Raw genomic sequence first — 25,050 nt, forward strand, 5'->3', positions numbered from 1 at the left:
TTTTGTTACTTCTATGTGTGCTGCTTAATATAGCACACATGGAAGTTACAAAACGTCATTTAAAAAAAAAAAAAAAAAAAAAAAGATTGTTTATATGCAGGAAGGGAGACCTTCCTACACAAACAATCCAAGCTGTTTTGCTTTTTCCATGTGTGCTGCACAAGGCAGCACACATGGAGAGAGCAAAAACGGGGATAAATAAAGCATTTCTCCTTGTTTCGCCAAGTTAAGACCAGGTTTTCCATGATCTTAATTCTGCCGCTGCCTCCTATTTACGCCACCCTTGTAAATAGGGGGCAGCATCAAAATCAATGGGTGTTGTGGTGGAATTCTACTGCTCTTGCGGGGCAGGATCAAGTTTGATTAAAGAACGGTTGGTCCCTTTCTGTAATGGCACAGATAAGCTAAAAAATGATGGAATGGAATGTTATCCAGAAAGAGAACTGACTAAAGAGCAGGAATTCGAGGATACTTATCCTTAGCTATTTTTCTGCCTGGATCATTTTTCCTGCGCTATTTTTTCCAATAGAAATGGCACATTTGCTGAAAAGGTTAAACTCGTGTGTGTCTCCTCAGCGTGCACAGACCCTGCACAGAAGGCTGCTTCCGTGCGGTGCAAACGGGCAGCCAGTTCCCACATTAGGGAAAGCTTCTGCCCACCTGAACACCTGCGCTCGTCTTCAGTGCAGGGCACTCCACGTGTGCCTGGTTCATTTCTTGGCAAAGCTGTGCGTGTGGGCGCAGAGGATCCCGGGACTGGCGGGGCAGCAGGGGCTTTGAACACCCCGACAACGAGAGCGGTATTTATGGGGCTGACAGGCGGGAAGCATTTCAAAGGGCTGCTGGAAGACTGCCGCTCACAGCTCGGCTGCATGAGAAGCGCGCGCCCGCCAAGCGCCTTACATTTATCTAATTTTTGCTTAGTCTGAATTTGTGAAATGATTGCTGGTGCACCCGGCTGAACTGGTGACACGCTCATGCGCCTCCAGTTCACTGGGGCCTCGTCTTCTTGTCAAGGTTGCACTTTTAATCGCCAAAAGTTCTCTGCGCCCGAGATCCATTGCTTCCGCTCACATATGCGCGCGAGTCTGAATAACACGTATGTAGCGTGCAAGCCCCATGCACTAGGGGTACTCGTGTGTAAATACACCCAGGGACATTTTAAAGATTTTGGGGGTCCTGGGTCAAATGTATTTTGGGGGCCCCTGTTCAAAATAGCTTTGAATTTTTAAACCAATTTCAGCCCTTGAATGCACTGTTTGGTCAGGTCACTGACACTGCACAGGCGCACTATGCTAAATGTTTTTACGTCTAATATTCAGGCATTGCAATGTGTGTTTTCAATATTGGAACACAGCTGCAGCTCACTGATATTACTGCAAATAATCTCTGTGGTCCCCCTCCCATTTCTCAAATGTGAGGTCCTGTTTTGATCTAAAATTAACTTTATGATGTTGCATGAAACAAATTAAATGAGAGGGATTTATAAAGCGCATGGCTGCCCGGGAGCGTCCCAGCGCTAGTGAGTGTGCTGGCGGAAGTGGGAAGATGGATTATGGGAACAGCCAGGTTTTCAGAATTTTGCGAAAGGTGGAGTGGTTGGGTTCGGCGAGCAAGGACAGGGGGAGGGAGTTCCACAGCTTGGGGGCGTTATAGGAGAAGAGGCGACCTCCTTTGCGAGCCCTCTTGATTCTGGGTATAGCGGCTAGGAGGAGGTGGGCGGACCGCAGGTTTCTAACGACAGTGTGTGGTCCGATCATGTTGCTTAGGATGGGGGGGCCCTTGCTGTGGAGGATTTTGTGGGTCATGCATAGGGTCTTAAAGTGTACTCTCTCCTGAATGGGGAGGTAATGGAGAGCTTTCAAAGCAGGTTTTGCTGAGCTCCTACTGTTTGTGCAGGTTAAAAGTCTGGCTGCAGAGTTTTGGACGACCACCATTTCTCTGCAAAATGTCTGTAATAGACTCACACACACATCACCCACATTAAAAATAAATGAAACGATAATGGTATTTAAAACAACAATCTGTTTAGGGAATTATTCAAGGTCACCAGATCAAGACTCTTTGTGGAACAGATCTGGCTGTATCAGGGGCCCCCCTGAATGGCTTGGGCCCTGGGCCAGAGCCCAGTTTGCCCATGCCTTAAAACGTCTTTGAATACATCTTATGCTGCAGCGCAGGTGGGCATGGCTCACACATTCATGCCAACGGATGGCTTAGCCTTGTACACCTCTTACTCTTGAAGGGAGGGGCACAGGACACGACCACCACAGTCCACAGATCCAAAAGTGGGATTCACCAGGGACCTGTATCTGTGCAGGTGAATCTCATCTACACCCCACCAGTGCACGGGCACAGAAAGATTGCACCGCTTGATTACAGGTGCAAAACAAAAACATAGGTTTCAGCAGACAGGCCCTTTCGATGCGCTGAATGCAGCGGGCACTTGAGCCTCGCACGGGCAGACATACACCAGCCCAAGGGCCCAGCCTCTCTTAGAAGTTCCTATCTCCCCCGCACTGCTTTTTGTTACACAAGCAAAACAAGCCAAGATTGGCTCCACCATGATGGCCCCTGCAGGAAGTGACATCCAAGAAAAGGTCTGGCTTCAACGCTGCTGACTGAAGACCGGGACGATGGAGAGGACAGTGTCCCACAAGCAGGGCACAAGTCCCAAGAAAAGAAGTTGGGGGACGCTGTCACCAGAAGTACCGTCACAAACGGAAGTGACGTCACGGAAGGTGGCTTGCACCATTGGGCTCATTGCCTCCCCTCGCTCACCCCTTAGATGCGATTGCATCTGAGAAGTCTGCACATGAGCAGCGTGCTGTGAGCTCCGATTTCGTCCCAGAGAGGCCAAAGAGTGAAGTCCAGCTGTTTGGCAGGGAGGAGGGCGTCCACCCTGTAAAATAAGGGAGGGGACGCTGTCCACCCGCATGGTACCCAGACTCGAGCCCTGCCCACAAGGGAGAACCTGGGTGCACAGCACTTCATCCAGTGCCATTAGAGACACATGTCCCATCAGAGGCAACATAGCTGCATGATGCCTTTTCTGAAGTCCTCAGCGGTCACAGCTCCATGTGGTAGAACCTGGGCGTGTGGCACTCTATCTAGGATCATAAGAGGTCACGGTCTCATGTGGGAGAACGTGCATGCATACTCCTCTACCGGGGGTCATCCAGGATCGTGCAGGACCCAAGGAAAAATATCAAAATTATAGCGAGCAGAGATTCTGTCAGGGCGCTACACGTCGATGAGAAAGCCCTTCTAGGAGCATGAACACTAGCAGTCTCTTTTCCAGCAGCCACTCAGTGATTCAGACTTATAGCTAGTGAAGGACCACGCCTATTGAACCTACTGTGGACACTCACAAGGGCAACTTCAAGATGCACGCGTTGACCGTTCCTAGATACTCCTGTGCACCATTCGCTTGCTAGGACCCTTGTCCAGGATCCACCATCCATCATGCTATTTGGGGTGGCCTTAATGCTGTTTGCTTCGTGGAGCACAGGAGTCCTATATACATCAATAACCAAGTCTGTGGTACCAACATGAATAGCACCGCTTTGAAGGGTTGTGTACTGCTATCAGGGCGTCTCTCCAAAGTACAAGGGCATTCTAGTGACTGGCTAGTCCCATCACCCCGGCTGTATTCCAGTCATTCTTTTTCCTGTGCATTGTCAAAGCCAGGAATGGAATCCCTGCAGCCGCAACCCCTGGGAGACCTCCAGTGCTGGCATTCTAGTTGAGCTCACCTACATCATGTGCGATCCTGCACGTAACTGGGGAAACCCAAGGCAAATTGCCTTAACACGCAGTGGAGGGAAGAGTGATGCGGTGACGCGAGCTGGCATCACATGGGTATCTGAGCCAGGCAAGCTGCCATGGTACTCCGCCAACAGGCACAGAGTGTCAACTCCACTCGCAGATCCACACAGATGCTGCCCTTCAGCTTTCTGCTATAATATTGTCTCAGCACTTCCCAGGATGAAGGTATCGGGTGGCACTCTACATATCACCATAAACGCTGCTCACGCGACTAAAACATTTTATATTTTATTTTTTTACCTTGGGTAGCTTTTTCTGGTTTGCAAAATGATTAAGAGATGATAACTCAGGTGTTGCTCCTTAGATCTTCTCCTCAGGAACATTCGCACTCGTCCATGCCCGGTTCTACCGCGCTCTCCGCTACTACAGGAAACTGCCTTCAAAGCATGTGATGAGCTGAAAGAACCCAATACATAGGATTCTTATATGACGATTTAAAATCGGATGAGCAACGTAAGGCATAAGAGTGCAGGATACCTGCTGGATATCCAGGATGGCAGCATAGGAAAATTGTTTACGCAATCAACCTAAATGGAAGTCCTTCAAGGGGAGAGACAACTGCCTGAGCCACTTCGCAATCCTCAGCAAAGGGCCAAAGTCGGTCTTCAAATCTGAGGGCACAAGACCCTTGGTAGTACTGAGTTCAAATAAAAAGATGGTTAATATTGTCCTTCTAACAATGAATAGCGAACACATTCAGAAAACATTAAATATATGTATGCATCTATAGGTTTTGGGGTGGTTTCAGTGAACTAAACCATCTACAGCAGAAATCCGTCTTTGCCCCCATGGGCACAGGTTTGAATCCCAACCAGTCCATTCAGCATTATCCTTCCATAGTGGATAAAATGAGAACCAATGAGTTGTTGATATGTTACAAAGAAACTCCTTGCAGCGAGTGTGCTCTTGTATTATGTACGCGCCCATATGCTGCCTTGCATGCTAGATTAATGCCTGGGGTCATATAACAAGGCAGGATGGACTGGTACTAATAAACAACATGCAGGCGTCCAGGCTTGTGATGGTGTGCCCTGCAGGGGATGCAAGCTGCATGCAGCAAAGGGGCTGTCTGGTTTTCACTTCCAGCCAGGAACAAATGCCTGACTTTAATAATAATAATAATAAAAACATTTATAAAGCGCCTGGCCGCACAAACAGTGTATCCCCGCGCTGACTGCAGACTAAACTAGCAGAGGGAAAGGACGGAAGAGGAGTAGGGCAGTATTATTGGGGGAAGAGATGAGTTTTTAATCTGGCTCTAAAAAGGGTTTCTGAGGGTTCCATACGCAAATGGATGGGGAGGGCATTCCAGTGTTTTACTCCAAGGTATCGGAAGGAGCGACCCCCCATTTTGGCTCTGTGAATACGAGGGAGTTTGAATTGTGTCATTCCTGAGGATCTAAGATCTCTGATCGGACAATGGATGGTAAGAAGGTTTCTTAGATAGATGGGTCCCTTGTTATGGGCAATCTTATGGGCATAGCAAAGGCTCGAGCCTGGAGCTTTGCTCTGGCTCAGCTTATGTTCCGTTGGAACCTCAAGCCATAGCCAGCAGAGCTTCCATGTGACTTCTGCCCACACGCCTATTTTACCTCATCCACGCGAAAACAGAAAACCTGGATTAATCGTGGCTCCTATAAGTAACCAAATTGTGTGATTTTTGGCAAATATTTTATTTAATCAATCCCATTTTCTCCTTCATTAGTTCACATGAAAACACTTTCAAATAAGCAAGTTCAGAATATCAGCTGTATAAACAAGCACTGGCGTTGCCAATAGGTCTCGCATTAGGAAAGTGTGAGCTATTGGTATTGTAAATGACGATTATTTTTTTAATATGTGTTGGCATTGAAAATATATAAATTAATAGCATTGTTATTTACAAAGCCAATAGCTTACACTTTCCTAATGCGAGTCCTATTGGCTATGGGAATGCTTTGGTACTTAGCCAGCAAGGACAGTGCTGTTGTGGTGCTGAGTGATGCTGTTATGGTGCTGAGTGATGTGGTGGTGTATTAGAGTGATGTGGTGGAGTCCCAGAGTGATGTGGTGGTGTCCCAGAGTGATGTGGTGGTGTCCCAGAGTGATGTGGTGGTGTCCCAGAGTGATGTGGTGGTGTCCATGAGTGATGTGGTGGTGTCCCAGAGTGATGTGGTGGTGTCCCAGAGTGATGTGGTGGTGTCCCTGAGTGGTGTGGTGGTGTCCCTGAGTGATGTGGTGGTGTCCTTGATTGATTTTGTGGTGTACATTAGTGATGTGGTGGTCTCCCTGAGTGCTGTGTTGGTGTCCCTAAGGTCTGCGGTGGTGTCCCTGAGTGCTGTGTTGGTATCCCTGAGTGCTGTGTTGGTATCCCTGAGTGGTGTGGTGGTGTCCCCGAGTGATGTGGTGGTGTCCCCGAGTGATGTGGTGGTGTCCCCGAGTGATGTGGTGGTGTCCCTGAGTAGTTTGGTGGTGTCCCTGAGTAGTTTGGTGGTGTCCCTGAGTAGTGTGGTGGTGTCCCTGACTGATGATGTGGTGGTGTCCCTGAGTGTTGTGGTGGTGTCCCTGAGTGGTGTGGTGATGTCCCTGAGTGGTGTGGTTGTGTTGTTGAGTGGTGTGATGGTGTCCCTGAGTGATGTGGTGGTGTCCCTTAATATTTAACACAGAAACTGTAGTAATGGCCCGGACTACATTGCACCATTCTGCTTAACAGTATCTAAGGGGATATTTTTTAAGCAAACGAGCCTGTGGACAAATATGTCAAGTAATACCATCCTAAGGGTTTCAATCTATCCATATGAGGTGCTGCGTTACTTAAAAAAGTAGACCAAATCAAGTAATGGGAATTTGGCTAACTTCAGTGGTGTGATCAGAATTTCACCCTGGCCTGATTTTATAGGAGCTGGAGTATGGCGAGATTGGAGTATGGCGAGAATGGAGTATGGCGAGAATGGAGTATGGCGAGAATGGAGTATGGCGAGAATGGAGTATGGTGAGAATGGCCCATGGTGTGTAATCCGGGGTGGGGAACAGCAGCAGTCTCGCAGGGGAGGTAGTTTGACTGTGGTCAGTCTTACACTGTCCCTTAAATCATCTGAATGATGAGGCTGGAGAGATAGCTTCCCTTGTATAGGCGGCACGCAATGTATAGAAACTGTCTTAAAGCTTCCTAGAAGATTGTGCCCACTCCTAACTGAGGGAGGAATTGGCCCCTCGCCAGACCACAAGGCCAAGCTCGAGCAGGCCTTCGAGGCGCTGCTCGGCGCGTCCCAGCAGATGACTGAGTGAAAGGGCCCGTCTGCCTGCAGCTCTCTGCAGACAGGGAGACGGAGGGCCCCGGGTCTCAGACAGGCTGACTGGCTGCTGTGACTCTGCATGCTGTGCCTTTATCTGAGCGGTGCTGCCCTGCAGATGGCCGGGGGGTCTCACGGGCGCACAGGGGGAGGACGCCTTTGATCTATTTGTTGTGGGGGTGGGTTCCCAGAGGACTGCAGGCGATTTGCAGGTTCTGATGAGAGGGCTGTTGTGGGCTGGAACCCCTGCCTGTGCGGTTATTCCTACAGGCTCGCATGAAAAGGGATTGGATGACAATGTCAACAATCTTTGGCCTCCCTCAAGACATTCAGCGAGTGTGGTGAAACATTGAATAACATGAGAGTGCAGAAACAGACCAGACACATACGAAAGGGCGGGGCTAACCTGGCAGGAGTGTGATCAGTGTGGGGCCAGGAAGGATAACATGTGGTGGGGACTTAATGTGAAAGTCAGTGAGGGACACAGTAAAAAGAGGGCAGACAAACTTTTGGGATTGTTTAAAAAACATGTTTTTTTCTTTTTTGGGCATCGGAGTTCAAGAGGCGTCAAGAGCTGCCCTTCAAGAGAAGTACATTCTGTGATAGTGTGGACGAAGGGAGGTACCCCGCAGCGGATGTCGGTGCCAAGAAAGGGAGCAGGGGGTGAAAGGAATAGAATAGGCTGTGTGGAGTAGAAGTTGGCAGCGGATTTCGGAGGAGGGGAGAGGGTAGTGAGTGCGTGCGAAGAGGAGTACAGTAGAGAGAAAGGGAGTGGATGGGAGGAGGCCCCATGGAGGAGGAGGAGCGAGAGAGAGAGAGAATGGAATGTGCTTGTGAGATAAGTGCGTGTGTGCACGAGAGACAGAGCCGCTGAGAGTCTTCCAAGAGCACATGAACGCCGGTGATCAGGTCTGTCTCGTGGCCCCTTTCTTGCTGAGTAATCTTAAGAATTCTGCCTGTAATCAAAGCCTATGTCAGCATCTTTACTGCTTGAGCAATGATGAAAAAGACGAACAGATTATCACTTTTGCGCTGTGGACCCGTCTCCCACTAACTGCATGTCTGAAGTCAAGAATGTTAACACTAGTGTGGAGCCACAACCAGAACATGTAACTTATTTGCCCTTAAATTCAGAAACTGAATGTACCGGGATAGGTAAAGTGACACGTTCAACTTGTGGCTATAAGCCTGTGCAATGCCATCTCACATTGAAGCCATGGCATGCTTTTAAAACACACACAAGTGCTTTTGCCTGTTTAGAATGGATTCAAAGTAGCATTGGCGAACAGGAATGAAAACAAGAAAATACGAGAAGGAAATACAACGAGAAGGGAGGGGAGAATGGCAGCAGCAGATGAGCCTGATTAAAGCGGATGAAAAGGGAGGGGGGAGGAGAGAGTGCGATGCGAGCAGCAGCAGGGAAGGCAATCAAGCGGAAAACGAAAGCCGCCGGGAGAGCCTGGGTCGGGAATGCGAGCGAGGGGAGGCAGGCAGATTACGAGGGAAGCCGGATGGGGGCGGGAGAGCCTGGTGGGGGAGCGTGAATGCGCGAGGGGAGGCAGGCGGATTGGGAGGGAAGCCTGATGGGGGCGGGAGAGCCTGGTGGGTGGGCGTGAATGCGAGAGAGGGGAGGTGCTGGTGTGGGAGGGGGGAGATGCTGGTGTGGGAGGAGTGCTGCTAGGGGAGGAGAAGCCGGATGGCGCGAATGCGAGAGAGGGGAGGTGCTGGTGTGGGAGGGGGGAGTTGCTGGCGTGGGAGGAGTGCTGCTAGGGGAGGACTGGGCTGGGCTTGGATGCGATGCGCGTTCATGTACACGGGCACTGCATGAAAACCGCGGGGCTGAAAGCCCTTTGGTTTGAAGATGTTTTCGCCACATGAATTCTCGCTACGCTCGATGCGCTTGCGCGCATCGATAGGTCGCGAGACCTAAAAAACACTTACTTTGATTTAATGGGCTAGTGTCTATGAAATCTGGTCCACATGACAACTGTCTTGCCTCTTAGTTTACCAATGGCACTGTCGCCGGGATGGGGCGGGCGCAGACATCGATCCAAGTTAATTTTTAAAATACTATTGATGTCAAAGCTTTCACATGCTAAAGAAATGGTCTTTTTTAATTCTCAAAAGACGTGATCATATTTGCATGTTGTATGGTTTAGGTTGCAAACCTTTTTCAGGCTCGGCTTCCCCACGGGCTCTAAGAGCCAACCAAGCCAAACCTTTGGCTCGGCTCACCCCATTAATTTGCTGGCTCGCCCACCTCTCGCGTGAGCCTGCTGCAGCATCTCGCAGGCACCCGGGTGACCAGCAGTGCGTCCCGGAACAGGACTTGTGCACTCACCACAGCGATGAGCAAGCCAGGCCCGCTGGCACCAGAGAACATATTTCTCCCGTGACCTCACCAAACGACGAGCCTGGTTTGCTGAAAAAGAGGCAGTGTCAACATTTCTGATGGGCTGCGGAGAGGAAATGGTTACCCTGCCGACAGCCTCACCGCGGACCAGCACCAGCAGACGGCCTTATGCTACAAAAGCGGTTTCTTAACCCCTTCGACGCTCATGACGAGCTGAGCTCGTCATGAGTTACGCCTGTCGTATGCTCATGACGAGCTGAGCTCGTCATGAACCGAGGGTTTTTCAAAAACTCAACACACAGCGGGAAAATGGCCCGCGCGCATGGTGTTAAACACAAACCGGTACGGTATGGTTGCTGGAGTCCACAGCTGGGGCTATGGAGGGCAGGACGCGTGAGGCGTGTCAGAGCCGACATAAACCCGTGCGGTGTCCTTTAACAGCCATTCTTGGCTAGGGAGAGTTTGTACACCAGAGGGGGTGACCGCGGGCTCCCCCATCCACCTTACGCCTCACATCTTCCCTTTCGCCCGGGGCCTCAGAAGGCCTAGGACCGGCTCTGACCTTACTAAACCATCACCCGTGTGGCCGCTGCATCATTTTCAAGCAGCTGCTGTGCTTCTGAATTCGGTGCAAAGAGCCCGTTTGTGTGTTTGTTAGTTGTTGTCTAACCCATGTAGGACTCTTTGTCCCCTCTTTATCTTTATATTAAATGTGCGGCGTCAAATGTCGTGCCGGACTTCTATAACAAAGATGTATTTGTGCATAATCGGACACTGAACCCGATGCACTCGCGTCTCAGTTGGGGAGGTATCTTTAGGGCAACTGGGTCAGGCCACAAAGGAGGTATCAGGGACAAAGACAGAGCCATATATTCGGGACAGGTTCCAACTCCCGACGGAGTTCAAGGGACGCGGCTTAAACTATATATAGGTTGGTTTTACTGCATAAGAAGTCAAACTTTATTGGGGATTCCATTTTGCGAGTGGGGTTGCAGGGCAATTCGTAGTTCGGCCCATCCACCTTTGATATAATTTTATGTTAGTTTGCGATGATTTGCTATGTTTTACGTGTTTCAAACATTTATTTACAGGCATGTCACGGTAAGGTAGGTTGTCGTCTTTTCGAGGTGCATGGGAGTTGGGAGAAAGGGATTTCGTTTGAAAAGGATTGGTAGGCTGGGTGAGAGGGATTCGGTAAGGCAAGAGAAAGCCTGAATAGAAAATGAAAAAGATAATGGTAAGGGGAAAAGCAAGTTAATTTGTTTTTGGGGAATTGTTGCAAAGTTTGGTAGTCGTTAAGGGAGGGCATATGTCAGGAAACCTTATGCATTAGTGAGCGTGTTTCTGGCTCCTGTATTGTATTGTTAATAATTAATTTAACGACTACTAGCCTCTCCTAATAAAGGTGGCCTTTTATGTTACACAGGCTTGTGTCTGGGTCCTTACTGAACAAAGAACAGATCCGTGATCTGCAGTTGGTGGGTTCATTCAATGGAGTACCGAAAATTGAAAAAAACATATTGCCATGAAAGGATTTAAAAAAATGTATTATGAACCTGTACTGTCCGAGCTTTGACAGCAAGAAGGGGGAAGAGCCTTTTGTATAAAGACAGGTATGAGAGAGAGACCACCTGCTCCCCGCATGGGCGTCATGTGCCACATGTGCGCGAGTTGAGAGGTATGCATTTGGAGAAAATCTAGATAGAGAATTCTGTATGCCTGTAAATTACTGATAAAACAGTGGACCGTGTAAGGCGCTTCCAACTGTTTAGGGCGGCAGCCTTTGGAAGAAAACATTATGGAGTCAAAAGTGGAATGAACTTTGTAACTTTCCCGCCATTTCTTATGTATTCCTGGGCACTTAAACTTCAAGCAGAGAATAAGTGATTTTGAACAATTACAAGCCTTCCACAAGGCACCCCTCTCAAACCCTTGCTTAATGACCTATGCTGAACATCGCTGGCAGACAAAGCTAGATTTCGCCCAATCTCTTTCTGTGCAGAACATGGTCTACACCAGAGCTGACCAATTATGCGGATGCGCTTAGGGATGTGATCGAGGCTGACCGCTCATGCAAGATCTGCTGGCTCCAAGATATCAAAGGTACTCGGTCTACCATGGGGATGCAGCATTAATGGGAACATCCAATGGGCGCACCGTTTCCCTCAAAAGGAAAAATGAAAGAACAGTATTGGAAAATGATAATTAATCTCAGAACAACTGAGACCGATTAACTGACTGGGAGATTTCTAGAATGTAAGCCCTTTCCCCGGTATGAGTTATATTGTGACACAATTTCAAAGCCCTTTCATAGGAGATTATATTTTCAAATCCGTTTAGGTACCCTCCCACTAAAATCTTTTATATGAAAGTGGTCCTCCACTGATAACAAATGTCCAAATTGGGCAGATCAAATAGAAACATATCCCCATGTCTTGTTTGTCCCGCCTATGCGGGTACATGAAAGAAATGGTTAAAACCAACCTGCAAAAATGTGGGTATTAGGTATAGCAGTGTTGCCCTGAGACTGTTGCGCTCAGATGCCGCTCTGCAATATGCAATTCCTATAGCCACGTCACGTTCCTGGGATGGATGTGGGTCATAAGATCTGAGACTAAATATTAATAATTGTACTGTTAACCTAATTGCATTGCAATTTAGTTGGACCCATTATGGTCTATTGGGCTAGATTGATGCTTAGCTTATGTTCGCTGTGTTAGGGCTTATTGTATACAACTGTATGCTATTTTATGGTCTTAATTGTTTATATTGTTTTTAAGATTATGGGATCACGTTGAGGATTCGCTTTGCTAACCTGTGCTGTGTTTGGGCTCTTCTGCATATGTTTTCAAGGTACTTCATGGTTTTTAATTATTATCATTATTTACATTTCTTTTCTGACATGTACTGTCGAAATAAAGCTTTTTTAATTGATTTATTAAACTTCTAGCACAAAAAAGTTCGGAATTAGGGGTTTCAAGTGAGGAGAGTGCTGTCAAGTGAAAGCCTTTCACTTGGTAGCAAAGGCACAACTGACAAAAAAGGGGAAAAAAAGGTAAAGATGTTAGTCTCACTGATGCCCATCTTTCTTGCTCTCCTTGCAGGACCACTGCACTCTATGCCGGAGACAGAGACCCCCCTAGGCCGCATCTTAGTCACAGTAGCCGGAGCAGAGGCCACACACAGTAGAGGTTTCATAAATGTGCTTTTAGGAACACCAGAGAATGTGCAACTCATTAGTCACTTCATTCCTTGCACTGGCCACAGTTTAGGAGAGGGGGCTGGCCTGATGTCACCAAATGAGACACAGACCCATTTGCTAACATTGTCCCTTTAAGGCTGGGCACTCTGAAATGCCGCCAAGATGGATGGTATTGGTGCTAAAACTCAACCCTCTTTAGCTCCTAAGGTGGGGTTGATGCCAAAACTTCACCCTCCCTCTTTAGCTCATAGGGTGGGGTTTCTGACAAAACAATGCAGGGTGTGAATTTCATATTCATTGAGAAGGGACCTGCTTTGCTACCCTCTTCAGCCCTCCCCCACAAGGACAGACTGTAGCAAATGGTTTCAGGGATAGTGAAAGATTAACTTGCAACACATTGATTCAGTTTGGGTAAATTAAAAAGGTGCATTAGGTAGGACATTTAAGACAACAATAGAGTAGTGGCACAAAGATTGAGTAGTGAGACAACTGGAAAAATGTATGTGGGTAAGAAACAAAGGGTCATCCTGTAGAAGGGCTGGCTAGGATGTGGACCATTCTCAATTGCAAACAGCCAGTAAGATTCTGGATGGTACATCACGCAAACTCTGCAACACATTCACAAATAGTATGCATTTCTGGTCTGACAATCTCAAGGCACACACTTGTCCTAAGATACATTTCCACTCAATTGTAAGGGAAATATTTGGAAAATAATTTTCTGATACAATTTTGGTGCAAGCAGATTCTAAACCTCCATATCTGTGGCTACTGAGACTGTACCAATCCTTGCCACCTCTTTCCCACCTCTAGCTAATGCCAATATTTTGACAAGGGCTCTGAATTTCCCACTGTGTAATAAATACCCTTAACTTTTTAAGCTATAGAAACCAAATGTAAATAGCTAATAGCACGTCCTTTGCTCCCGTTCTGGCCCCTTCTTTTAATTTAGTTTTGATTTGGGATGCTTTGTTTTTCACTGCAGATATGGCTTTTAGTTACTTCAAAGCACGTTAAGCGAATTACTTACCAATAACTCTTACAGGTGGTTTCTTCACATGATTACCACACAGGTGGACCACAGTTGGGTAGGAGGGTTGACGTGCTATTTTCCAGAAATACCTTGCAAGAAAATGCTAAATCCAGATTACTTAATATCGATTAGAACATTGGAATGTTGGGAGCTCCATTGAAGACAATGGAGTGTTCCCTGCTTCTACGGGCCGGTAAAGGCCCGCAGAGCAACATTCCAATCTCTTACAAAGACCTCTCGGAGCTCAACGGGATTTAAATCCCCTCGAGCTTCGAGAGGCCTTTGTTTTATTTGTTAGAACATTCTGCCCTCTAGTGGCAGAATGTTCCAATAGCCTTATAGCCCTTCCCAGCAATGCTATACCGGCTATTAGAGTCCCGCTACCTTGTTAAAGTCCCTCCCCTTCGGCTCGGGCCTTTAACACAGTAGTGGGCTTTTAATACAGTACTGGGCCTCTAATAGCCGGTATAGCCCGCTACGGCGGGCTATAAGGCTATATTATGAAGGGAGGGAACGGCATTCGCAAGTCTACTCTCTTTCTTGTTAGGTTTGATGACGGATGTCCAACATTAGTACACAACACAAGAATCCTTCCGCAGATTCATGCAAGCCAACAGCTATGTAACCAATCACTGGTTAGACTCGATTCACGTATTTATTTTTCTATTGTGGATATCCTGAAAATGTGGCATGGTTTGGGCCTAGGTGGACCAACATCAGGCAATGTGGGAAGAACTGCTGGGGTGAGTTACTCTTAACAGGAAATGTGCAAACTCTGTCCCTGCTTCGAAGGCATTTCTTATGTGGCATTTAAAAGGTTAGACTTTCTCCCAAAAGACAACACCTGTATTTTCCCATGTTAATTATCTGTTAGGGGGTTGCATAAACAAGTAAGCACCTATCCTGGTGCAGCCCAGTCAGTGTAAAAACACAAAAGCATAGCACACACACTTGAGCACACGGGGCCCAAGGACTGTAAGAACTTGAAGCAAATCTGTCAATGCCGAATAAAAAAAAATGTAAAAAAAGAAAAAGAAGGGGAACATATTCACGCTCGTTTGACTGCAGTGCATCCTAACTGTACGTGTACGAGTCATCGAAATTGCAAGGTGTTCACAAGAGACCATTAATGAAAATGTACATCCGTGATCACCGCAAATTGTACAAGGCTTATTCTCTTTTCTGTATGCTGACAGGTGCCATTGTGAATGCTTCCGGGACTAAAATGTGGCATTTATCCGTCAGTAACGACTGGGAACTCGCATTTGGTCGAATATCCAGGTCTAATGCGAGTTAATCTGTAAAAAAAAAAAACAAAAAAAAAAAAAAAAAATACTCGAAAACCTGTCTTTTGAGAATACATTGTTCGCTCGCTAGAAAAGCTACACACTCAAATCCGGTTAAATAATGCAGGCCTCCACTCAATCGTCTCAGTGCTACGGTACGGTTATTACAAACATCTCTGCTTTGCCTCTCCTCCCTCAGAAGGGATGTATGACATTACAACGCATGCTTTTACAACGCAAGTATTACAACGCAAACCTTTACAACGCATAGCGCTTTGGGGTGCTGGATAGTGAATAGTTTAATTTACTATTCCAACTCCAGTCCCCGTGGACACTAGGGAAGGTGTTGGATAGTAAATTAAATCTATTCCCTATCCTAGAGCGCCCCCCTGCGCAACGCGTTGTAATGGTTTGCGTTGTAATAGTTGCGTCGTAAAGGCACTGCGTGGTAAAAGTTGCGTTGTAAAGGATGTTCCCCCCCCCAGAAGTGTTTGCCCTCTGTGTTCCAAGACAGCATTTTACTAAAACTTTGCTCCAGTTTGAACTGTAGGTTTGCACAATAAGACAAATGCGTGTATGTGAGATATTTCAGCTTGAATGCGCTGCGGCTAATGGAACTCAACATCCTATAAAGGCAGAGACCTGGGCGCCAGGCACGAGCACGCCCACTGATACCAACCTGTCCCATGGGGCACAGCATCTGTGGGCGTAGAGCTAATTAAAGCAGTGCCGACGGTGCCACCGCCAGAGGGCACAGAGAGTGACATGTAGCCTTAGCATGGCACTGCCAGCAGTACCATAGCGCTGCGTGCGTTTCTAAGCACTACAATGCGCTTCCAGTCAAGCCTGGCGACGCTCTGCCCCTCACAAGTATCCAAGGCACCCCTGAAACGGAGGTCCTGCTCCCCAGCTTCAGAGAATGGTGACAGGGGTGCAGCGAGCAGGGATAGGTGATAACAACCTCTGAACTTGATCAGAAGGGACTCCAGGTCACAGGTCTCAACTACAAACAAGCCATGGCAAAGCCAACAGGTCTCGCCTTTGTTGCTTACTGCCTTTGCTTCCTGTCGATTTTGTGCTACATCAGCAACAAAATAAGGAAATATTCCCAGGCCATTCATACAGATTGGTTTCATTTAAAGGACGCCTGGATGCAAAAAGGAGCACAGCTCTGCTCGAAGCACATGACTTGTGTAAAGTCATCAGAGATTGGGTATGGGAGATGTGGAGATTTTAAAGTATTTATTAAAATTGGGGGAGACTTCATCGGTGGAGTTTGCACAGTTCAACATCATGATTTCTAGCACTAGGCCACAGTGTCAAAACAACAGATTGTCTACCGACAACTTCAAATCAGGCTGGGTTTCGCCAAACAGAGATGGCAACTTCCAGGAAAAAGACTGCACCAGGAATGGCAGCAGGGGTGCACTGATCCCGCTGGGACCTTCTTGCAATTTTTTCTGTTTGTATCTTTTATGTAACTCATGTAATCCTAAATCCTTATGTATCGCAACTGGTTCTTTTGTAAAGCGCTCTGACACCCTCGGGTAATGTTCGCACTATATAAAATCGCATTAAATAAATGAATAAATAAAATATAACCCTGAAAGGAGGAAGGAAAATTGATCTTTCACACTTGCGTCGACCTCTCCCAATGCCTGGCCAGCTAAAAACAAGCTTTTAAGTAACCGTTCAACATGAAAAGGTGCATACCCATGTGAATCCACATTTTAAAGGGAAATGGAGAGATTTCCCATCCGGGTGATTTTGTTATACACACACACACATGAGGGCAGGACACAAAAAAACGGACTAAGAGCATTGAATTTGTAGACCTCAGCGGGTCAGAGGTCATCCCAAGAATGACTATTAACAGTATAGGTCCACGTGCTCTCAAGCACTCCAGGGAGATGTCTAACACAACCTAAGTTTGAAAGCCAAGCAACTCCCAAATATGTAATACATTGGTATTTGAATTCTTCTTACAGAACATTAGCTCATCCGAGGCCTGAAAAAAGGGCCCAAAAGAATACAAGAACATGGAAACACGAGCTGAGAAGAAAACAACTTTTCACACTCGCTTTTTATCAAAATAATGGTACAGGCCCAGCTCTCAACTATCACTGGACAAGCCAGTATCTTCAAGTTTAATGTGCTAGGGCACCCAGACAAATTTAAGAAATAAAAAGACATATGTATTGAACACTCATTGGTTGTGATATAGTCCTGTTTTTGTGTCTACGTCAATAAACTGCTTTATTAATTTTTACAAAAAGAACAATTGATGGACCGAACAATGGGGTGAATGTCATACATTCACCCCAGTACAGAGATCTGGGCATAAATCCAGATTTTTTTTTGCTCCTCATGCCATTCCAGTTTGAACACAGCCATGTGCATATCATTTTTGACCCTGCGCCCAATGGGAACAGTCCAACCCGAACTGCCAAGCCAGGTCCGCCTGGACTGGCAGCAACGATTTAGAAAAGGGGGTGGTGATGAACAGAGTGTCTGAGTTAAACAGACCACTCTTACCCAGTCCAAAGATCAGGGCTTGATCCATCACCGTTTTTTAGCTCACTGCACCATCCCAGCTCAGAACCTGGCTACATGCAAATCAGTCTGACACTGGCCCAGTGCATCATGGGAACAGGGCAGACTAAACTACCAAGCCAATTCTTCACCAGAAAGGAGACAAGCTACCGGGGACCGGTTTCTGGCATTTCAGCCTTCTTCGGCCCGGCTTGCTTGAATCCTGATGGAGCAGTGAGAAAGGGACTCATGTCTGAGTATACCCTGCCACACCTATAGTGGCCAAAAACGATTTAGAAAAGAGGGTGGTGATGAACAGAGTGGACTGGCAGCAAGCATCCTTGGACCGGTATCGGGGCTTCACCCCTCATTAGCCAAGATAGCTTGACTCCAGTGGCATGGAGAGCACGGGACCCATGTCTGGGCATACCCGTCCCACTCGGGGTGACAAATGCAAAAAGAACAATTGATGGACAGAATGCAGAGCAATGTCATAAATTCACCCCAATACAGAGATCTGGGCCTAAATACATTGTTTTTTTTGCTCCCCATGCCATTCCAGTTTGAACCCAGCCATATGCAAATCCGTCTTGACCCTGCGCCCAATGGGAACAGTCCAGCCCAAACTGCCAGGCTAGGTCCTCACTTGGTTTGCAGAGTATGCCCAGATGTTGGTCCCTTGCTCACTTTGCCACTGGATTCTAGCTAGCAGGCTGTGGAGGAGTGTTACCCCAAAACCAGTCCCCGGATGCTTGTTTCCAGTCCAGGGAGAACCTGGCTTGGCAGTTCGGTCTGGACTGTTCCCATGTAGCACAGGGTCAAGACTGATTTGCATATAGCTGGGTATGAACTGGGTTGGCGAAGTGAGCTAAAGAACGATGATGGATTCAACCCAGATCTGTGACTGGGGGAGAGGTTCTGAAAAGTTTCAGCACTCCATCCATATTCCCCTTGTGTTTACTTTATTGATTTTTAAGGAAAAGAAATAACGCAAAGACTATATAATCAAGGCTTCCCTTCCCACCCATCTTTGATTTGACACAGAAACAAAGATGGCAGCCTTCTGTGAGGAAGGGGGAGGAGTAGTGTTGAGGGGGATGAGGACGGCGACGACACACAGTGGAAAGGAGGCGCAATGGAAGTTATGGCGAGCTGCGGGGAAGTAAATAGGGAAAAGAGGGGTGCTGGGAATTACCCAGGAGGAATGGGCACGAGAGGAAAGTGGAAGGGGGAAGAACGAGCATGAAGAAGCTGGAAGTCTGGCCTAGAATTGTAAAAATCACCCTGCGGGCATTTCAATGCAATCACTCTATTGGAGGCAAAAAGATACACTCAAACAGCCAACTGCATTAGGTGACAGTGAAATACTATTTTGGACTGAGCCAATGGTTGTATCAGGCTGACCAAAAAGAGCCCTCGGTTAAAAGAAAAGGGGCGGCACCCAAAGCCGCCCTGAAGTAGGATAACGATAACAGGTCTGTTTCATGGCACCACTGTCAAACCCAGACCTAAAAAGTCCCAACAAGTCATGAACGGATATATCCTGAAGATACAAAAAGGGATGCACATGAATGATGGGACACTTCAACACGCCGATTAGAGAGCGAGACAAATTTACAAATATCCTATGGGAGGTTAATGATGGTTTTTACCATAGACACATATGCGCCATCTTCAATTAGAAGGCTGGTCATGTGGCAGCGGAATTCAAAGCCAGATCTCTAGCACATCACTCTGAATTTGTCAAATTCACATGATGCACACAGCAAACCAGACTCCCAATTCCCAGTTACGGACCACAAAAGTGTCATACGCTGCTGGGTCAGTGCGAAAGCTGAAATGTCTTTCTAGGTGTTCTAGAAGTTGATGAATATATATAGCTGGTTTATAAAGCATGCGTTGGGCAAGAAATACTCCTAATGAATTATAAAACAGCATGTTGCAAGTGGCAGAGTAGTTCCATGACTTAGATGCATGCAGAGCATGTCTATTTAAGAGGTGACAGAGCTCCAATATCTATAAAATCCTGATCAGGTTCAGGGGTACTTTATTCCTTTTAATACTGGATACTGTGCCACATTCCGCCATTTTAAGACATGCCCGGTGTACTGCATCCACCAAAGGCAAAAATAAAAAAAACCCACACCACAAAACACCCACATAGACTGGTGCCCCTGAAAGAAATGAATAGGTCGTCCAGCCTCTTGTGTGTAAAAGGTATCTGCTATCCTCCACACAAATCCCAAACATTCCTGCTGACCGCACTAGTGAGGTCTGTGTCGGATCTGATTTGTAAGCTATCGAATGGTGACGGGAGGCTTTAGTAGTGACGCATAACAGGCATAACACAATACGAATACTATCCACCCAGGATGTCTACAGAGATCGTAGTCATCCATGTATCATACATTCTAGTGAATCACATAAAAACTTGACATAATAAAGGGTTCTTTGTCCAAAGACAAACAGCATTAAAACTCAACCAACACAAGTGCAACCAATTACATCCTGCTAGCATGCTGATGCTGAAACCTAACTCAGAGGGAGTTTAGCTTTGGTGGTCCCCGCCCTCAGCGGGATTTCAAAAGGCAGAGTCCGGAAAAGAGCACAGTGGCCCTGATTTTGGGTCATTGGAAAAGGGAGAGGTATTTATACCATACTCTTTAAATGCAGGTTTTGCGGTGACCGTTACACATTAGGTGTGGTGAAATACCACCAAGTCAGAGTTTTCCTTTGGAAAATTTGGAATTACAGGTTTAATTGATGAATTTCACAGAAAATTTGTCATGTATCGGTATTTACTACAAGCGCCCCATTACCCTTCCATTTACATTTTTGAAGGTTTTGCCTGCTGAAAATCTTTGGGGGAAAAAACTGGGTGCGTATTGTTTTCCGAACAGCCTCAAAAATGCAAACGGACTGGACTTTACTTCCACTAGTAATCAGGGCCACAGGGTCCTTGGGAGTCACACGAGAAGCGTCCTCCTCGGAGATGAGCCTGAAGATGAAATCACCAGCTATGTATTACAAGTACCCATCTGTGCTTTACCTTTTTAGGCAGTTCAAGAGCCTGGTTAGGTTTGCCTTTGGGTACTCAAGGCTTTCAATCAACCTAGAACAGCCCTTCCTAAGCACTGCTTTGCTGCTCTTACTTTAACAAGAAATGTGAACCTCCACTTATGCAGATATGAAAAGCACACCCTCATTACACACCCCGCATGATAATGGAGGTAATTTGAGCAATCAATGACCCATAAATACCAGCCCTCAACATTATGTGATATACAACAATGGTATAAGGAATTAGATACACATACATACAACACAATGTTCATTTGTGCGTAACCTAGATTTCTCAACCTACCTAACTCAAAATATTAATAAGACTGAGATGCAAATAGATGGAGCAAATCTAAAAATATTGAGCTTTTGCACGGCGCTGCAGACCATTTATATAGCCCCTATCCTAATCTGCATTCTTCATTGTGTGTTGTGTTTTTTTATTAAGTTGAAAACTACACGTGTTTTCCAAGCTTGTGTTTGAGCTGTCTCAACCCTGTTCAGAGGGTCATGGAGCAAGCAGGAGCTACTGGGTCCAACCGAACCGTGGGTGGAGGAGGGGGGTGTCAAGGGATAGGGGTTGGTGGGGAAAGCCGAGGCCTTTTACTACTGATGGCCAGTGGCCTGACCAACTATGGATCCTGAACAACTGGGCCATGTACCCTTTCAGCACTTGACTCTCAGGGTTAGCGGCGTCCGAGCAGTCTAAGGCTCAGTTAAGGTGGATACAGGAGGGGAACAGGGGGGGGGAGGGGGATTGACCACAGGCTCACAACTCAAAATACTTGCAGCAATAAATGATTGTTCAGTCCAATCCTTGCTTGAATATACAACATTATTTTTATATATTAACTACAATGTAAGAAACATTTGTAAACAAAACACACAATCCCTTGGGTAAGGGCACTAGTGTTTCATAGGTGGGTCCCCGAGTACCTCTAGGTAGCAGTGGAGATTAGTCCCCATACACAAAGGAGACATTCAGGTTAAGTCCAACTAGTAGTCCGAATTTCAGGAGTCCCTCTCCAACTCATTATTAAAGTGAAAAGTGTTCTAGCGCCTAAGAGCTATCTTGCGGGCAAGTTCCCCAGAGACTGTCCCCTGAGACAGTCTGCCCATAAATCAGTCTTACCTGCACCAGCTGGATCCAAGTGATAGGAGTCTCTGAGCACGTCTCCTTCACGGGCGCTGAAGCCAGTCTGGTTAGTCTTTCACTCGCGGCCCACAAAGACTACGGTTGAGTGTCCTCAAGGTCCCTAAACGTGACCCGGCTGCAGTCGAGGGGGAAGCAGGGGTGTTCGAAGCTCCTGCAGTGCTTAGTAAGTTCCTTGGGATGCTACAGAGCCCTCTTTTGGCCTACGAAGGTGGACCAATTTTACCTGTACACTAGCAACAACCCAATCGGTGCAGCAGCAGTCTCCTCACACATTGCTCCTCTTCCTCATATGGCACACTGTTCTTGGCAAGCAGACAGGCACTGGAGCTCCATGCTCCAAGGACAGGTGGTTATAGGTTTCCTGCAAGATGTCACCTTATTCAGCTGGGAGATTAGCAGGTCTTGACTGCCAGTCTTGGTCACAGGCAGAAGTCCTGCAGACCGTCTCCTCCTCGCACAGCCTCGTTGGCTGCTTGAAAGTTGACAATTTTTGGAGTCTCAAGCTCCTCTTCTATTTGCAGGCATCAGATGTGTTTTAGAGTCGGAGTCTTTGATGCTCATGCTGGCAGGCCGCTTCCTTTTGAAATACCCTCTTCTCTGTTCTCGTTTCCTCCCAAAGCAGACGGTCACTGCTGGAATGGCTCCAAATCCGATAGACCTGAAACACTGGCCATGGTAGTGAGAAGAGGATCACACCAGGACTGGCGTGTGCTCCAGGTACAGCCAGATAGTTGTTGTGGGGGATTTTAACTTCTGGTGGGATCTTGTCCCAAGGGATCCCCATGCGGGTGGGTTTGGTGAAGGAATGGAAATGCTGGGCTTACAGATATTAGTGGAGCCTCAGATCCATGAGACTTGTCCCACCTCAGATCTGATATGGTCCACTCAGCCATTGGTCAGGTTAACAGGAAATGAACCCTGCGGCTGGTCAGATCATTACCAAATTAGGTTTATAATCCTCTCGCCAACTCAGCTTACTTGTCGTCTGCGAGTGTAGCATAAAGTACGCAGCTGGTCAAAAATAGGTTAAACCCATCTAGTGGGGGCACTAAAGGGAAAAATAAACCGGCCTAATAGGACTGAGGATATGGAACTGGAAAGTGCACGTATTTAGGTTGGATTCAGGACGCCTTAGGTAGAGTGGCTCCTGCCCAAAGGGAAAAGAGTAAGAAAGAGTCATGTGTGTCCCCTGGTACACCCCCGTATTTCGAGAGGGGAAGCAGAGGCTGCGCCAGTGTGAAAAGCAATGGCGTGAGCTGTATGAGCAGGAGGCTTTGAGGAGGTACAAAGTGATGTTGGGCACCTATAAAAGAGCGACTGAGGTCACTGAAGCTAGTGATCCACAAAAGGAGACCTTTAAGGTGCATAAGGAGTTAAGCCAGACTAAAAAAACACGCCTCAGTGATCAATCCAGAGGACTAATAGGATGCAGGATTTTTTTTATGAATAAAGATTAAGGCTATCCTTAATTAAGTAAGGAACACATCGCTATGTCCTTGCCCATTGATAGTGGCAGATGTGCCGGTCTATCAGGGTGAGAACGTATCAGCATTCCCACTATTGGATCTAGAGACACTGGCCTGTACCGTGGCAACTGTTAAATCGGGATCGCCGGAAGACCCCCGGGCCTCCCAAGGTGTTTGAAATTGCCTCTCTCGTTCTGCGGGGCGAGTTTTTGTCCCTCCTGAAGGTCTCATTGGCATCGGGTAAAGTGCCTTTGAGATTTAAGAAGGCCATGGTTAGCTTGCCATTGAAGGCCGGTGCAGATCCCAAAAATGTAAAGAATTATCGCCCAGTATCTCTGCTATCATTTCTGGCTAAAATCCTGGAGCGGTATGTAAATAAAACCCTTACGGAATTTATGGAGGATCATCAATTGCTCCATTCTCCCCAATCAGGCTTTTAGGCCCATCATAGTACTGAGTTGGTGATGCTCTGTATTGGATGTGTTTACATTAGTGGCTGACAAAAACAAGTCCAGTGTTGATTTTGCTAGACCTTATGGCACCATTTGATAGAGTGGACCATCAAGTGCTTATGCACCGCTTAATGGCGTGCAGGATACCAGGGTCCACACTTTTGTAGACTTCTTCATTCTTGAATGACCGGTCTCAAAGGGAGGTCAGGTTTCCAGAGAAGGTGCGCTTTCTTACAGAGTTCCTCAGGGATCTGACCTGTCCCCACTGCTGTTCAAGGTCTATCTACATCCTCCGATTGCAGCATTAGCACAGTTGGATTGCCAACTTTTAACTATGTAGATGACACCCAGCTGATCTTATAGATTGAGAGTGCCGTGCAGGCGCAGTTGAACATGCTTAGTTTCACTGTGAACTGAATGACAGCAAACTCTCTGAAAGTGAATACAGACAAGACTGAGGTTCTGGCTATCACCATGAAGGGAACTCCATGGAGGGATGTTTTTTGGCCCTGGGAGTTAGGTCTTGTCCCAGAATCTGTGCCAGTAGTGAAAAGTATTGGTATCAAGCTGGATAGTAACCTGGCGATAGCAGGTGGCAACAGTGGTTGGCAGCTCCACAGGTCTCCATAGGCAGCTCCGGAAATTGATTCCTCTTCTTTCTTTTACAACTATGGCTGCGCTAAGCAGGTCACCTTTGGACTATGGCAATGCTTTGTACATCGGTCTCCCCAATATGCTGCTGGGTATGCTCCAAGTGGTTATGAACGATGCTGCACAATTATTGTTCAAGCTACCAAGACGGGTGCATGCTACACCACTGCTGCAACAATTGCACTGGCTACCAGTCAATCAGAGGGCCAGGTTTAAGGACCTGTGCATTGCGCACAAAACGTTGTATGGCACGGTACCAGCCTATATTGAGGACCAGCTGACGCACCATCAACCTGGATGCAGTCTCCACTCCTCCGAGGCGATCTTGCTGACCTGCCCACGCTTCAATAAAACTACTTTGGGACTCGGGCTTTTTCAGTTCTGATACCACAGATCTGGAATGGATCACCGGAAGGTTTGAAGAGAGAAACCACGCTCCCCTTTCGGAAGAGGATGAAAACATTCTTATTTGAACAAGCTTTGGGAAGAGACTGACTTTCTCTTTTTAATATCCGTTGCAGTATGGAATCATAACCATTAGATATGCGCCTAGAGACCTGTGGCATTTGTGCGCTAAACAAGTGTCATTAACATAGCCATATCCTTATGGCTAACATCCAGGTTATCACAAGGTTACTGAATCAACAAAAGAGGAAGGGGGACCAGGAGCTCGTTGAGGTCCAGTGCCTGTGCTCCTCTAATAATGGCTAGATCAATGAGGACACTGTTCCGTGATAATGGGCGCATGTATGTCACCCA

The 25,050-nt window shown here is 47.0% G+C and overlaps 1 protein-coding gene across 3 annotated transcripts in view; it reads right to left on the bottom strand.

The window, feature by feature from the left end:
- The window catches only part of LOC147666724 (nucleus accumbens-associated protein 2-like), a 418,781-nt gene that overhangs the window by 356,487 nt on the left and 37,244 nt on the right, over positions 1–25,050 (bottom strand). The window lies entirely within an intron of this gene.

This window comes from Lissotriton vulgaris, unplaced genomic scaffold (assembly GCF_964263255.1).
Source record: "Lissotriton vulgaris unplaced genomic scaffold, aLisVul1.2 SCAFFOLD_334, whole genome shotgun sequence".
NCBI classification, from domain to species: Eukaryota; Metazoa; Chordata; class Amphibia; order Caudata; family Salamandridae; genus Lissotriton; species Lissotriton vulgaris.